The sequence below is a fragment of the Xenopus laevis genome, chromosome 1L (genome assembly GCF_017654675.1).
Source record: "Xenopus laevis strain J_2021 chromosome 1L, Xenopus_laevis_v10.1, whole genome shotgun sequence".
NCBI classification, from domain to species: Eukaryota; Metazoa; Chordata; class Amphibia; order Anura; family Pipidae; genus Xenopus; species Xenopus laevis.
In genome coordinates this window covers 14,455,269-14,471,332 of record NC_054371.1, presented here as the reverse complement: position 1 = coordinate 14,471,332, position 16,064 = coordinate 14,455,269, and the positions used below count along the sequence as shown (strand labels likewise).

At 43.2% G+C, this 16,064-nt stretch overlaps 1 protein-coding gene across 2 annotated transcripts in view; it reads left to right on the top strand.

Moving 5' to 3' along the window:
- ptpre.L (protein tyrosine phosphatase, receptor type E L homeolog) overlaps positions 1-16,064 on the top strand; it is a 75,961-nt gene that overhangs the window by 27,340 nt on the left and 32,557 nt on the right. The window contains exons 1-2 of one of the 2 annotated variants that reach the window (XM_041587222.1): positions 6,311-6,417; positions 10,339-10,419. The gene's annotated coding sequence lies outside the window, so the exon portion shown is untranslated. Of the gene's footprint in view, positions 1-6,310; positions 6,418-10,338; positions 10,420-16,064 lie in introns of those variants that run through there. The other variant, XM_041587220.1, reaches the window with a different exon arrangement.

Genomic DNA, 16,064 nt, shown 5'->3' with positions numbered 1-16,064 from the left:
GACCCCGTCAAAAAATGCTGTAAGGCTGCAAATGTATTGTTATTGCTACTTTTTTATTACTTATCTTACTCTTCAGGCCTCTCCTATTCATATTCCAGTCTCTTATTTAAATCTGTGCATGGTTGCTAGGGTCATTTGGACCTTACCAACCAGATGGCTGACACTGCAAACTTGAGAGCTGCAGAATAAAAAGTTAAATAACTCAAAAACCACAATTAATAAAAAATGAAAACCAATTGCAGTTTGTCTCAGAATATCTCTTTACATCATACTAACAGTTCATTTAAAGGTGAACAACCCCTTTAATTCCTGATGGGACTAGGTTATCTGGCTTTTGGAATGGTTACCTTGTTGAAAGCAGCTCCTAGTCAATTGGCCTCAGCCAAGACGTCCGTCCTTGTGTACTCGCAGCAGGAGCAGAAACCAGCTGAGCCTGTGTCAGCTATTTCCCAGTGATGTGGGGATTCCTCCCACCCCTATCTCTTTCCTTCTCCCTGGCTCTGATGTGCTGAGCTGAGATTATGAGTTGATTGTGAGTGGAGCTGCCATGTTTTTGGACTGGATCCAAAGGGAGTGCCCTTCTGCCCTGAGCTTTAACGGTTCCGGCCTCCACATTTCTTTTTGTGCCATTTGTTGGAAATCAATATTATTCATTCGGATTTATTGCCCCTAAAAACGTTTTCCTATACCCCAAGCGGCTTCCTCTTTAGTGAGAAATGCATGGTGCTATGGCTGCCCCCCTCTATAGGGCCCCTGTCTGGGATCATAGTTGGCCATGGGGCCAAAATAATTAGATCTGCCTCAACTGGTCGGTCTTCTGGGGTTAAACAAGGGTAATGGTCCCATGTATGGGCTCATTAAGAATTCCTATAGATATATATATCCTTTTTATGCTGGGGAATGCTGAGTTCTGAGTGATCGATGGCCGAGTGCTTTCCAGCAATTTCTCCTATCTGGGTTTGAGGAACGGAAACATTAAGAGCCTGAGACTACTGAAACCACCAGCCACTAATGATTAAATCATACGAGAGGGTTACATTGTGTTCACTAAACGTCACATGATACAATTCACACATTTCCTTAATCCCCCGGGGCGGAAGGATTTGTACTGACTTTTAAAGGGGAAGTAATATTACTTGTAGTTTTTCATTTGAGCTATAGGAGAATGGCTTTCTGCACTTTGTATAAACAGTGCAATGTGACTATTGAGTTTGAGCACAAACAAGTCAGCATTTTTTTTTGTCAGCAGTAATCTGAACATAATAAAGATCCATGTGGGCTATAGTGGGGTATGTAGGGAAGAGATGGTGCCTATTGTGGGGTATAGTAGGGAGAGATGGTGCCTATAGTAACAGTGGGATAATAGTCTCTGGGAAGGGAGTGTGACTGTGGGATAGCAGGTATAGTAGGGAGAGATGATGCCTATAGTAACAGTGGATAAAAGTCTCTGGGAAGGGAGTGTGACTGTGGGATAGCAGGTATAGTAGGGAGAGATGGTGTCTATAGTAACAGTGGGATAATAGTCTCTGGGAAGGGAGTGTGACTGTGGGATAGCAGGTATAGTAGGGAGAGATGGTGTCTATAGTAACAGTGGATAATAGTCTCTGGGAAGTGAGTGTGACTGTGGGATAGCAGGTATAGTAGGGAGAGATGGTGCCTATAGTAACAGTGGATAATAGTCTCTGGGAAGGGAGTGTGACTGTGGGATAGCAGGTATAGTAGGGAGAAATGGTGTCTATAGTAACAGTGGATAATAGTCTCTGGGAAGGGAGTGTGACTGTGGGATAGCAGGTATAGTAGGGAGAGATGGTGTCTATAGTAACAGTGGATAATAGTCTCTGGGAAGGGAGTGTGACTGTGGGATAGCAGGTATAGTAGGGAGAGATGGTGCCTATAGTAACAGTGGGATAATAGTCTCTGGGAAGCGAGTGTGACTGTGGGATAGCAGGTATAGTAGGGAGAGATGATGCCTATAGTAACAGTGGGATAATAGTATCTGGGAAGGGAGTGTGACTGTGGGATAGAAGGTATAGTAGGGAGATACGGTGCCTATAGTAACAGTGGATAATAGTCTCTGGGAAGGGAGTGTGACTGTGGGATAGCAGGTATAGTAGGGAGAGATGGTGTCTATAGTAACAGTGGATAATAGTCTCTGGGAAGGGAGTGTGACTGTGGGATAGCAGGTATAGTAGGGAGAGATGGTGCCTATAGTAACAGTGGATAATAGTCTCTGGGAAGGGAGTGTGACTGTGGGATAGAAGGTATAGTAGGGAGAGACGGTGCCTATAGTAACAGTGGATAATAGTCTCTGGGAAGGCAGTGTGACTGTGGGATAGCAGGTATAGTAGGGAGAGATGGTGTCAATAGTAACAGTGGATAATAGTCTCTGGGAAGGGAGTGTGACTGTGGGATAGCAGGTATAGTAGGGAGAGATGGTGTCTATAGTAACAGTGGATAATAGTCTCTGGGAAGGGAGCGTGACTGTGGGATAGCAGGTATAGTAGGGAGAGATGGTGTCTATAGTAACAGTGGGATAATAGTCTCTGGGAAGGGAGTGTGACTGTGGGATAGCAGGTATAGTAGGGAGAGATGGTGCCTATAGTAACAGTGGATAATAGTCTCTGGGAAGGGAGTGTGACTGTAGGATAGCAGGTATAGTAGGGAGAGATGGTGTCTATAGTAACAGTGGGATAATAGTCTCTGGGAAGGGAGTGTGACTGTGGGATAGCAGGTATAGTAGGGAGAGATGGTGCCTTTAGTAGCAGTGGATAGTAAATTCATAGGGATTGATTACATGGCTATTGTTGCCTTTGGAGCTGTTAAACACCCTGGTGGTAAAACTTAAGGATTATTATGGGTGCCATTTTATTTCTTTTAGTTATGGGGAATAGGAGGTTGGGTTGTCAGACTTTTTGGGGAGGAGAGGGTACTGCCAGGCTGATATATTAGCCATGTTCTACCCCAGCACTAGTTAGCATACACTATTTATATTGTTTATTATCCCCCTATGCTTCATTTGGGGGCTCATAGGTCTACATGACAGCTGGCTGTGTTCTATTTGGTGTGGCCACCACAATGTATTTCAAATTCCTGAGCTTTATTGGCATAATCTTATAGTGGCAATGTTCTATATCCACTTCTTGATCTTCCTATGAGACCAGTAGAGTTGAAGGATTTACATATGGACTGTTGGTCAGTACTATCCAATTTGCATCAGATGTTACTAAAACCTAAACTCCCAGCACCCAGTGTGATCTGTTGTAGTTCAGCAATGTCTGCTGGCCAACCTTGATTTGTATATAAACAATTACCTGTTTGGTTGTGTTTATTCATTGCAAGCTGCATAGGGACTGGGGTGTTGATGGTATCCCTTTAAGGGATTTAGGATTTCCTGACATGAGAAGAGGTGACAGATCTGTCTGGGTTAATCCCGCTGAGCCGCTGATCTCATGACCCCGACTTGTACCTTCCTTTCCAAGGGGTGCCCTTATAATAGAGTTACTTACACAATGCCGGATCCTATTAGTGCTGATATGGGGCTGAGAGACTGGAATATGTTACACTCTATGGGGCAGAATTCCTAAAGGTCAAGTTGTTGCATTTTTTGGACAATTTATTGTATAATAGGTTTTATATTTTTGCAAGATGGGTTCTGTTACAATTTGCTACATTTATCAGCTTTGGGTCCCTACTGGGCATGCTCCCTGAGCTTTACTAACGTCTGACCCTGGGTAACTATTAGGGCAGAGACAGACACAAAGATTCAGGGAGATTTAGACACCCAATGAATAATCGCCTCTTCTTCGGTCGACTAATCGCCTCTTTTTCAGGTGACTAATCGCCTCTTCTTCAGACGACTAATCTCCCCGAAAAGCTTTCCCGCTGGCTAGAATCGAAATTGCCTCTTCTTTAGTCGACTAGTCGCCTCTTCTTCGGTCGATTAGTCCCCTCTTCTTCAGACGACTAATCTCCATGAAAAGCCTTCCCACCGGCTAGAATCGGAATCGCCTCTTCTTCGGTGGACTAATCTCTTCTTCAGGCGACTAATCTCCCCGAAAAGCCTTCCTGCCGGCTAGAATCTAAATTGCCTCTTCTTCAGTCGACTAACCTCGAACCTAGAACCTAGAATCAAAATCGCCTCTTCTTTGGTCGACTAATCGCCTCTTCTTCAGGTGACTAATTGCCTCTTCTTCAGGCAGGCTACTAATCTCCCCGAAAAGCCTTCCCGCTGGCTAGAATCGAAATAGTCTCTTCTTCGGTGTAAACTCCCTGAAAAGCCTTCCCGCAGGCTAGAATTTAAATAGCCTCTTCTTCGGGCGACTCACCCGATTTTGGGCGACTACGGAAAACAAATTACTCCAAGTGCCATCCCGCCGGCGATTCCGATTCTAGCCAGTGGGAAGGCTTTTCGTGGAGATAAGTCCTCTGAAGAAGAGGCGATTTGTCGTCGGGCGACTAAATCTCCCCAAATCTTAGCTTATGTCTCTGCCCTAACAATTAGTAGTTGCTGAGGTATCACTAAGCCTGCTGAGAATTGTATTGATTATTGTGCCAATTTACAAGTATTTAAAGGGGTTGTTTACCTTTGAGTTAACTTTTAGTATGATGTAGAGTATGATATTTTGATATACTTTTTAATTGGCTTTTACTTTTTATTATTTGTGTTTTTTGTTATTTAGCTTCCGATTCAGCAGCTCTCCAGTTTGTAATTTCAGCAATCTGGTTGCTAGGGTACAAATTCCCCTAGCAACCATACACTGATTTTAATAAGAGACTGGAATATGAATAGGAGAGGCCTAAATAGAAAGAGGAGTGATAAAAAGTAGCAATAACTATTGATGTGTAACCTTACAGAGCATTTGTTTTTAGATGGGGTCAGTGACCCCCTCCCCATTTGAACGCTGGAAAGAGTCAGAAGAAAAAGGCAAATAATTGAAAAACTGTAAAAATTGAAGACCAAAGAAAAACTGCGAGTGATATTTTGAGACAATTTGCAATTGGTTTTCAGTTTTTTATTATTTGAGGTTTTCAAGTTTTATTCAGTAATCTGGTTGCCAGGGTCTGAAGCCTAGCAACCATGGATTAATTTGCGTAAGAGACTGGATTATGAATAGAAGAGGAGTAATAAAATGTAACAATACATTTGTAGCGTTACAGAGCATTTGTTTTTTAGATGGGGTCTAAAAAAAGAGTCTGAAGAAGGAAAATAATTCAAAATGTGCATTGGATCCATCTGTTCAGCCTCTGGCTCTGGGCTTATGGTTCTGATACAATACCATGTATGATCACCTTTTCTCGGGTTTCTGTCTATCCAACAGTATTCTGCGTGGGCTTCCTTTGTTGTAACCTTTTACTGCAGATTGAAAGCAAAACCTTCCGGAACGTGGCAGTTTCCTCTGTGCTTAATATGATTAATTGCTGGTCTCCTACAGATAAGTTAGCTGGGCTCTGGCAAAGAGCATCATCCTATCCCTGATATCTGTACAGTAATACACATCAACTATTATTCCGGGAATTGGATTGCCAGTCTCTTCTGCTTGTAAGACTTCTAATGGGCAAACACAGGCTCCTGAAACAATGTGGCAGTTGGGAGGTGTTTACTGGAGGTGAACTGATTTCTGCTACATTTTTTCAATAGTCAGAACCAGAGAACAGGAAGGGACAGACTAATAATGAATTCTAGAGCAATTACACTGACAGTTTGTAATGAATGCATTCTGGGAAATCTGCTACCTATTTTGTCTGAAATTGTATCAGTGCTGATGCTTAGTGTCGCACATTGCTCCGTGCGTAATAAACATTCCAGTTTACTTGCCCTTTAATGTACCTGTGCCGTTGTAGAGTATCTCTAGGGATCAGTATAGGAATAGAATGGTCTAAAATGCAGCAGCAGTCTGTGTTTGATGTATTTGCCCTTCTGTGGTATGACGCCATGGCATAGGTTGGCATTATAATAAACATGAACTCCACAGACAATGGGGATTTATTTGGAACTTGAGCAATCGGGCAGATGAAAGAAACACAGTCTTGAATTCTATCCTGATATATTGTAGGATGTGGGCAGTGCCAAGGGCCGGTCCCCTCGTGGGCATTGGAGTATATTTGTTACTGTAAGTTACTGTAAGTTGCTTTTATGTTGCACATTGTCTGTTTCCTTGTGCAGAAATGAAGCAGCAACAGCAGCAGGCGTAGAGTTTAGGTGACGTAAGGGCCCCGCAAGCCTTGCAGCTCTGCTGTTTGTCATGGAAATGTGACTCATGTTATTAGCAGAATTCTATCAAGAATGTCCGTCTGCTGCTCACAAACAGATCTGGGATAAGCACGTCGGGAAGCAGAACCGTCACATTGGGGGACACTAGGCCTAGAACCACCGACTCTTCAACCCCCCCTGATTGTTTTGGGGAATCAGACTTGCAGGTAGGTGATTAGGGGACACGTACTATTGCCATTCAGTAGAGTTTTGATTGGTTGGGCCTTTAAGATAGTGACCCTATGTATGATGTACATATGGCGTATGATGCGTGTCCCGGAAATCCCTGCGCTGTGTCCCGGAAATCCCTGCGGTGTGTCCCGGAAAACCCTGCGGCGTGTCCCGGAAATCCCTGCGGTGTATCCCGGATTTCCCTGTGGTGTGTCCCGGAAATCCCTGCGGCGTGTCCCAGAAAACCCTGCGGCGAGTTCCGGAAATCCCTGCGGCGTATCCCGGATTCCCTGTGGTGTGTCCCAGAAATCACTGCGGCGTGTCCCAGAAATCACTGCTGTGTGTCCCAGAAATCACTGCGGCGTGTCCCAGAAATCCCTGCGGCGTGTCCCAGAAATCCCTGCAGCAATCTAGCTGTGCTTGTAGTTAAAGGTATTGTTCAGTGTAAAACGAAAAACTGGTAAAGAGATAGTATGTGCAAAATAAAAATGTATCTAATATAGTTAGTTAGCCAAAAATGTAATGTATAAAGGCTGGAGTGACTGGATGTGTAACATAATAGCCAGAACGCTACTTCCTGTTTTTCAGCTCTCTTGGTTTACACTTACACTTGGTTTACCCTGGTTACCAGGTAGTAACCAATGGGGGTCTTGAGGGGGGGCACATGGGTCCTAATTGTTGCTTTTGAATCTGAGCTGAATGCTGAGGATCAATTACAAACTCACTGAACAGTTATGTCCCATGTGGCCTCCCTTAAAGTCACTGACTAACTCAGAGTTAGAGAGCTGAAAAGCAGGAAGTAGTGTTCTGGCTATTATGTTACACACCCGGTCACTCCAGCCTTTATACATTACATTTTTGTATATATTTGAAATATTATTTTATGCAGATTTTATTTTCACACTGAACTGTTCCTTAAAGGCCAATGGAACCTGGGGGTAGTCAAAGGACCAATGCTGTGGCCTGGCCACCAGTTAACCCTCCTAATAGAACTGAATACAATGCACCATCCATTGCACACTGAGCAGCATCCATTGCACCTTAGCACCAATATGCTGCTCGACTCCATCACTACTCTGTGTAACGTTTAAATAAATTATATTAGGAGCTCTGCCCAGGGTACAGGAGCAGTTGACCTTGAAAATAACTTTTAGTATGATGTAGGCAATGATAATCCAAGATGCAGTTGCCCCTTTAAATGTTAATAATTGGAGGTTTTGAGCTATTCAGCTTCTCTTTAGTTTGTGAATAAATGGGATACTGTACAGGTATGGGATCTGTTATCTGGAAACCCAGGTCCCAAGCATTCTGGATAATTGGTCCCATACCTGTATAGTTTGCAGGTCCAATAACCAATAGCAACCAGCAAGTAGCATTTACTGGTCACTTTTGATTGGTTGCTGTGGGTAACCAGACCTGGTGTGAACTCTGGTTTGTCCTCCAAATTGACCTTATCTCCAGTTTAGGGGACTCCTTCCCAACCTGTGGAATTAATTAGAATTACAGTCACATAATACACCAATAAAATTGTTTATTTTCTTTTACTCTGTATCACATTTAACCTGCAATCAGGTTGCTAAGATCTCTGAGCCTGGTAACAAGGCCAACATTAGGAATTCAACCTGGAGAATAATACACAGAATAATAACATGGACAGTTAATAATTTAATTGGAAAGAGGAGTGGGATATATTGAGCAGTGTTCCCCAGACGTATGCGTATGGAGATGTCTGTGTCATGTCATGGCAAGAATGGTTTTCCGAACAGGAATTCCGCCCTTTTCCTAACAAACGTATCTGTCTATTTATAACCCGGACTCACATCATGAGCAGCCTGCTCTCCTTTCCCTTAGTCCCGGGAAGTCCATTCAAAATGCTGTGCCAAAAATGTTTTTGAATTAATTTACGAGAAAACATCAAGAACTCAACTCAACTGGAGCTTCCGTCATGTTAATTTTCTCTGCGTGTGTCGTTCCGTGTGAGAGTATGTGACAAGTGAAGATAATGTGGCATCAGGTCATGTTTATGCGGCTCCCTCTCATTCCTCCCGTCTCTGCCTGAGGACCAGGCCCTGACTGACAGTCTGTGGATTCTGGATATACCAGAGGGGCTGCTGTAAGATGCCATAATAGACGGTCACTATTTAAAGGGATGCTGTCATGGGAAAAATGTTTTCATCAGTTAATAGTGCTGCTCCAGCAGAATTTTGCTCTGAAATCTGTTTCTCAAAAGAGCAAATGGATTTTTTTATATTGAAATCTGATGGGGCTAGACATATTGTCAGTTTCCCAGCTGCCCCCGGTCATGTGACTTTTGCTCTGATAAACTTCAGTCACTCTTTACTGCTGTACTGCAAGTTGGAGTGAAATCACCCCCTCCCTTCCCCCCCCCCAGCAGCCTAACAATAGAACAATGGGAAGGTAACCGGATAGCAGCTCCCTAACACAAGATAACAACTGCCTGGTAGATCTAAGAACACTCAATAGTAAAATCCAGGTCCCACTGAGACACATTCAGTTACATTGAGTAGGAGAAACAACAGCCTGTCAGAAAGCAGTTCCATCCTAAAGTGCTCTTCTGAAATCACATGACCAGGCAAAATGAGCTGAGATGCACCTACACACCAATATTACAACTAAATACACTTGTTGGTTCAGGAATGACATTTATATTGTAGAGTGAATTATTTGCAGTGTAAACAGTGTCATTTAGAAATAAAAAAAAAACACGACATCATAAAAACCTAGACAGAATCCTTTTAAAGCGCTGGTGATGGGCTGTTTGGGCCTCTGTGTACTTGAAATGCCAGGAACTATTTTGAATGCCAGTTTTATACTGTTTCTCAATCCTGGGCTGAATGTTCAGGGATTGCAAGTAGTGTTGCCAGGCCAGGAAAAAATCCTGGCCTTTCTGTATATTTATCTTTTTTCCCTATTAATAACATTGGGATCAACCATCATTTTTACAAGCCAGGCCGTTAAAATACCGGCCAGGTGGCTACCCTAGTTACAAGAGGTCGGCGAGGAAGCTGAGATTTCAGCATTTTTATTGCCATTATCCTGCTTTGCTGTCACCATCCAATGCTTTCATGCACGGTTTTCTTCATGGAAGATGTTTGAACTTGTCCCCCTTCCTTGTTGATAATAGTAATTTTAAAGGTGATCAAGAAGCATAGAGTAAATATAATAAAGCTTTAAAATAACCTTGATATACCTTTATTAGCCCCCCTGCCCCTCCCCATGGAAACTGCCATCAGAGTGTTTTAGTCCCAACCCACTGCTTGAATCCATAACCCCTCCCCATGGAAACTGCCATCAGAGTTTTCTATTCCTGCCCACTGAAAGGACGTGAAAGAAATCATACTAGGATAAATAGGTGGATTGAGGAGAAAGCCCTTGAACACCCACCCAGCCCTTTATATACTCTGGGGGACTTGGGGTTACATAGTCCTGCCTGAAGGTCTAAGGTCTAAGACAGTGATCCCCAACCAGTAGCTCGTGAGCAACATGTTGCTCTCCAACCCCTTGGATGTTGATCTCAGGGTCCTCAAAGCACGTGCATTATTTTTGAATTTCAAGCTTGAAAAGTTAAAATTGCATAAAAACTAAGTATAGTGCCAATTAGAGCCTCTTGTAGGCTGACAGTCCACATAGGGGCTACCAAATGGCCAATCATAGCCTGTATCTGGCACCCCAATGGACTTTTTCATGCTTGTGTTTCTCCCCAATTCTTTTTACATTTTAATTTTTATATTTAAGTTGCACAGTAAATATAGAAGGATAGGAGTCCTAAAAAGCAAGAGCCTCTAGGAAGAGGTGGTTACATGTACAAATGGGCTGCACAAATGAAAAGAACAAGATAGTAAAATATATTGGTACTGGGTCACTTCTAATATTTCTGTGGTTCTTGTTTCCTGCAGGTGAGAAGAACCTGGGGGTGGCAGATGGTTCTGGATGGAATCCAAAAATCTTGAGGACTGACAGCTCCGTGATAACCTAAGGTAGGAATTCATTGGTTGACGTTATCCAGCCCATTTCTGGAGCACAGACTTATTCATTGGTGCCTTCTAATATCCTTATTTACAGTAGGGGGTACATTATCCCTTATAATACATGAGTGTTACTCAGAGTTCCCTGTATAACTCAGCCTGCAGCCTTGTGCCTTTATATGGTCACAGAACAACCCCTCAGTGACTTCTAATATCCTTATCATTTACAGTAGGGGGTACATTATCCCTTATAATACATGAGTGATACTCAGAGTTCCCTGTATAACTCAGCCTGTAGCCTTGTGCCTTTATATGGTCACAGAACAACCCCTCAGTGACTTCTAATATCCTTATCATTTACAGTAGGGGGTACAATATCCCTTATAATACATGAGTGATACTCAGAGTTCCCTGTATAACTCAGCCTGCAGCCTTGTGTCTTTATATGGTCACAGAACAACCCCTCAGTGACTTCTAATATCCTTATCATTTACAGTAGGGGGTACATTATCCCTTATAATACATGAGTGATACTCAGAGTTCCCTGTATAACTCAGCCTGTAGCCTTGTGTCTTTATATGGTCACAGAACAACCCCTCAGTGACTTCTAATATCCTTATCATTTAAAGTAGGGGTACACTATCCCTTATAATACATGAGTGATACTCAGAGTTCCCTGTATAACTCAGCCTGCAGCCTTGTGCCTTTATATGGTCACAGAACCCCTCAGTGACTTCTAATATCCTTATCATTTACAGTAGGGGGTACATTATCCCTTATAATACATGAGTGATACTCAGAGTTGCCTGTATAACTCAGCCTGCAGCCTTGTGCCTTTATATGGTCACAGAACAACCCCTCAGTGACTTCTAATATCCTTATCATTTACAGTAGGGGGTACATTATCCCTTATAATACATGAGTGATACTCAGAGTTCTCTGTATAACTCAGCCTGCAGCCTTGTGCCTTTATATGGTCACAGAACAACCCCTCAGTGACTTCTAATATCCTTATCATTTACAGTAGGGGGTACATTATCCCTTATAATACATGAGTGATACTCAGAGTTCTCTGTATAACTCAGCCTGCAGCCTTGTGCCTTTATATGGTCACAGAACAACCCCTCAGTGACTTCTAATATCCTTATCATTTACAGTAGGGGGTACATTATCCCTTATACTACATGAGTGATACTCAGAGTTCCCTGTATAACTCAGCCTGCAGCCTTGTGCCTTTATATGATCACAGAACCCCTCAGTGACTTCTAATATCTTTATGATTTACAGTACAAAAGCCTTCAGAGACTTGAGATGAGGTTTTGTGTGTTTCATGTTGATACATTTGATGTCGGCTGAGTGCTGGGGGTTACAGGACAGGAGAGACCCCGGCACCTCTAGGGACTTTTTCACTTGCCATTATGGAAGAGCACAATAATAAACCCTATTTCTGGTCCATGTAACACGAGGCCTGGTTTCCTGCAGATAAAGGGATTATGGGATTCCCAGCGGCCGGGCTGCTAATTGGTAACACATTATGTGCTCACAGGTACTGGCCTGGGAAATTGCAATGTCATTTTTTTAGGGGGAGAAGTACATATATATACAGTAGTATTTATTCCTCTTGCTTTGATTCTGCTGGATGTACATAAGGTTTTCTAGTTGTGCTCCATGTAACTGTTTTTTGTGTTCAAATATTTTATTGGACTATTTAAAATGAACAGCAAGTAGATCCCAACATGACCGCTACTATCCTGCAGTCTTGAAATCATATTACAAGTATTACACAAGTGTGATCGTTCAAAAAATTAACAAATAAATAAAATGAAAAATGTGCGAATAATCAACACATTTTCATCTGGTTATCAAACAGAATAGCAACAAAGTGAATATATAGCCAAATAATAAAATACATAAATAAATAAATACATAATCTAGTGGAAGACAGAGAAAACCATTGGAAAAACTGGATTCCCAGACTAATGTACTAAATACAGAGATCCCTATTTCTGGAATCGCAAACAATTAAAGCTTGAATGACTCTCTAAATCTATTTTCCTCCGATTTAGCTTTCTGAGCTTCTTGCCAACTAAGTTAGTTAATGTATGAAGTGATACTGTTGTTGAAGGAGATTCCTTTTTTAGCCAAGCATTAAATAATGCTTTCTTCGAGGCGGCCATTATCAAAGTAATCAATAGCTTAAAGGGGAAGGAAACCTAGTCGGCGCAAAAACCTCCCCCCCCTCCCGTTTGTTGCCCACCCTTCCCTCCTCCCCCCTGGCCTACCCGTCCCGCTGGGCAAATGCCCCTAACTTGTTACTTACCCTTCTGCGCAGGTCCAGTCCAGGGAGTTCACAGACGACATCTTCTTCCACGCGATCTTCTTCCTGCTGTGAACGGCGCATGCGCAGTAGGATCATTTCGCCGGTACAATCTACTGCGCATGCGCGTGACTTTTGGCGCTTGCGCAGTAGATCCGTACCGGTGAAATGCTCCTACTGCGCATGCGCCAAAACTTCGTTCACAGCAGGAAGAAGATCACGTGGAAGAAGATGTCGTCTGTGAACTCCCTGGACTGGACCTGCGCAGAAGGGTAAGTAACAAGTTTGGGGCATTTACCCAGCGGGACGGGTAGGCCAGGGGGGAGGAGGGAGGGTGGGCAACAAACGGGAGGGGGGGTGGGGGTTTGTGCCGACTAGGTTTCCTTCCCCTTTAAGGTGGCCATAGACATAGAGATGTCGCCAAATGATTGGATCTCTCCCCGATATGCCCACATTGAGGTTGGCGATATCGGGCTGATCCGATTGTGGACCGTAGGGCCCAACGATTGGATCATAATGCATCCGATACGGGTAGTCGGATCGTGGGGCCGCATAAACGAACAGATGCGACCTTGATCCGACTTTCAGCCAGATATCGATCGGGGAAGCCCGTCAGATGATCCCACACATGGGCCAATAAGCTGTTGACTCGGTCTGTCGGCAGCTTTTATTGGCCTGTGTATGGGGGCCTTTAGTTTCTTGGGAGACGGATTTCAGTTCAGGTGTCGAAAATAGCAATCTAAGTGCAATAGAACAAAACAAGGGAATAATTTTATGTTTATTTTTAATCTAATTTTTAAGTAACGAGTGACTTCTCTTCGAGAAAGACTAACCTCAAGGGTAGGACTACATGGAAGTTTTCGGCGCTATCAATTTGCTGCGACAAAACGCATGCGATAAAAATAAGGTAAATGAATGCACTGTCGCATGGTGTCGCAGCGTTGATCCGACACGACTTGTCAGTCGGATCAACGCTGCAACAATGCATTCACTTACCTTATTTTTGTCGTATTCTTTTTGTTGCAGCGCGTCGGATTGCGCCAATAACGTCCATGTAGTCCTACCCTAAGGGTCAGGGCACACAGGCAGATTCGTTGAGCTTAGTCACCTGGCGTCAAATCTCCTCTCCTTTGGGCGACTAATGTCCCCGAACTGTCTCCCCTGGCTTTTTCCCACTAAAATGTAAATCGCTGGTGAGATTGCACTCGGTTTATTTTGCGAATTTGCCTCACGAGGAAACTTCGGGTCGACTTAGGAGAACGAATTGCTCAGAGTGCCACCCCGCCAGCGATTTACATTTTAGCATGTGGGAAAGCAGTTCGGTGAGATTAGTCGCCCCTAAGAAGAATAGAATTTCCCGAATCTGCCTGTGTGCCCTGACCCTTAGGACAAGACCATCGATAGTGAAACAAACTTACATCAGTCTCGTCACACTTGGGGCAATAAGACTGAGGTCTGCTACAATTATCTTTTATAAAGAGTTTCCCATAGCCGAGATGGACTAGTTTCAACTGTTGAATCCAACTCTCTGCTAAAATCAGATTATTATAATCATGTATAGACTTTACCAAGTCAGAAGGAGAGTCACTGTGTTTTGTAACTTCCTTTGGCAATTTTTTTAATGTATCCGTAACTTGTATCACTAGTAGTACAACTGGAGCTGCCATATGTCTTTCCCCTCTACGTTGGCTCTTCAAAGGAATTTATACTTGGTCCAATCATCAGCTGCTGATGATTTCCTGGCTGGGAAGGAAGGGGTGCGTAGCCAAATACTTCCCCACAGCTTGTCGGAACACGTCTCATGTATGAACTTCATTTCATATAGAGCTGCATTCCCGCATTCATTTACTTACTGTATGTTCATAATATGAATACTGCTGTGCTCTGATTGGCTTTAGGATGGCAGAAGCTGCCGTATTGTCACTTGCTTGTATTCACAAATGGACTTTGTAGTATTCGATGGGCCGATTTGTAAAACATGAACCTGTGCTTCCCGGAGGATGCTGGGTATTGTAGTAAGTAAGAGCTGGAAAACCTTCCTCTGCTTTAGAAGTCTCTGAGCTGTTGTTGGAACAATGATTTCACATAGAAAATATCTATTTCCCCCCTCATTCCTTCAGCAAGTAAATGTCAGCCTGTGCACTCACTGCCGCCCTGGGCTCTGCTTCACCTTTCCACTCGCTCCCTGTCACTGTTATTTAAGCAGGTCCTGGAGAAGCGCAGCCTAAGAGCTGACATTCTCCCTCCTCTGATGCCAACTCTGTAATTTCACCTCTACCTTTCTGTCTGCATTAGGAACAGAATATCACTGCTTAAAATAGATACTCCTGTGATTAACCTTATGCTGTACCAAGGAGAAGTTCACCTCTAAAATGTATAACAGAACATTCTGTCCCAGTGGCTGCACAGATCCTATCTGATCCCCATTGTAAGCAGCAGTCCTGTCCTGCTTTATGGCAGCTGAGATTCTAGCTATCTGTATAACAGAACATTCTGTCCCAGTGGCTGCACAGATCCTATCTGATCCCCATTGTAAGCAGCAGTCCTGTCTTGCTTTATGGCAGCTGAGTTTCTAGCTATCTGTAGCAGCTACTATCACCTTGAGTGCCACAAACCCTGTGCTAACAACTAGTGGAACACTGCAGCCCCCACCCCACCTTGTGGTTGTTTTGTGCAGTGGGTCTGAACCATCAGCAGGAGCATCATATTAAATGTTCCCTCACCTTTCACCCATCTGTAAACATGCGCTATTGCTGTTTGGGAACAACAGTATTAATGGAGCAACAAGTGGTCACTATGTGTGTCTAATACAGAATAAATCATGTTAGTGATATACAGTAACTACTGTTCCCTGGCACATTATACAGCAGCCCGGGATCTACTTCCTCTGTGTCTGTTACATTGAAGATTTCCTGCAACTTCTTTTGAGTTAATTACCCCAAAGTTGTACTTTTAATTCCTGTGATTCATTCGTGTAGAAGGGAAGCGGATTAGGCCTTATCCCACCGCCCTACATTCATCCGCTGCCCTGTGGGACTCGAGCAATTAGTCTGACAGTCGTTTGTAATTAGAATCTCATTTTTGCCTCCTTATTTATTATTTTATATGGGTCACTATAAGATTCGTCTGTCTCTGGGTTGCACATAAATAAGCACAGGAATTGCACCCAGAATAAAGACATTCAGGGACATTCTATGGGATTTGTCACTGCTGATTATAATATGACTGTTAAAGCAACAGAGAACTGCAGACTGGATTGCACTGGGCAGTTGCCTGGCAGTGGGCTTGGGGATTATAAAATATAAAAATTTCCTTTTTTTTCTTTTTAATATTTAGTAGG